We start from the raw sequence: 1,300 nt of genomic DNA, 5'->3' as shown, positions 1-1,300 counted from the left end.
TGTCATTTCTCCGATCACAAATTCAGACATGGTTTTATGTTTACGCGGCACGATGCAACGCAACGCGTAAAAAGACAGTATAAGTCATTATAATCCGTAATTATGTCCCCACTGGATGCAACAAATACCTTGTTTATAATGGGTTTTAATTGTTTTGTCTCGCCATGCTGGGAGACGGCATCAGAGTGTGTTAAGGGGCATAACATTTCCGCTTGAGGTATTCAGCCAATCACAACGCACTGCATAGCTGGCCAATCAGAGCACACCTCGCTTTTCAGACCAATGAGCTTTGTAAAAATCGACGCGTTTCAGAAAGGCGGGGCATAGAGGAGAAACAATAATGTACAGTATGTGGAAAATAATGTGTTTTTTTAACCTTAAACCGCATAAACACATTTTATTACACCAAATACACAAAATAATGTTCTTTTTAGCAACATCATATGACCCCTTTAATTAAAAATATTGAGAATTAACTCTTTTTTAAGAGTCTAAAGCCCATCTCTGTTTACACTGACTGAATTACCAATTGAAGATTATAAATGCGTTAACACTGTCAGATATTTTGAAGACAATTAATGAACTGTGAATTATGTTGCAAGGTCTGTTTCTTGAAATATATTATCATATTTTTATACCCTGTTTTTAAAGATGAAACATTTTTTTGAGATATTTCATTTAGTGTGGTTTTGTTTGTTGGAATGTCAAGATACCCATATTTTGTTTAAAAGCCTTTTTTTTGTTTACCGTGCCAATTATTCAGGATTTGGTTGACACTGCTAACCTGTGATTGCCAATGAAAAATAAAGTTTGCTTAGAAATCATTTTATTGCTCTGTTTCCTTTTTTTTCTACTGTTATATTATCCTTTGTGGTTTAGTGTGTTTTCTCAGCAGCACCAATAAATAAAAAATATATTATAATAGCAAGCAATTTTCTTTACAGCAGACATTGTGCATTGACCTTGCTTGTCTGTGGCAGTAGTGATTTTTTTTTTTAGTGCAGCTGTTCTAGTAGAAAAGTAAAGTTGAAAAGTACTATAATGAGGTAGAGCTGTTTTCTGAATGTAACCTGTGGTTGAGGTCAAAAAATAGAAGGAGAGCATGTAATCACACTGCTCTGACAGACAGGTGCAGGCTCTGAGGGCATTAGCCTGTCTTAAGGGGATGAGATCAGTCCCAAGCCAAAGCTTGTGTCACAAAGGGACATTTCACAAGACTGGACTAACATAAAAAAGAAAAGGACCTTTAGAGAGGTGCAAATGACGATAAAAAGCTCATAGGTGGTGGCACATACTGTAT

This window comes from Sinocyclocheilus rhinocerous, unplaced genomic scaffold, assembly GCF_001515625.1.
Source record: "Sinocyclocheilus rhinocerous isolate Xijiao unplaced genomic scaffold, SAMN03320098_v1.1 scaffold1026, whole genome shotgun sequence".
In the NCBI taxonomy this organism is placed as follows: domain Eukaryota; kingdom Metazoa; phylum Chordata; class Actinopteri; order Cypriniformes; family Cyprinidae; genus Sinocyclocheilus; species Sinocyclocheilus rhinocerous.
This window is presented reverse-complemented; position numbering follows the sequence as displayed.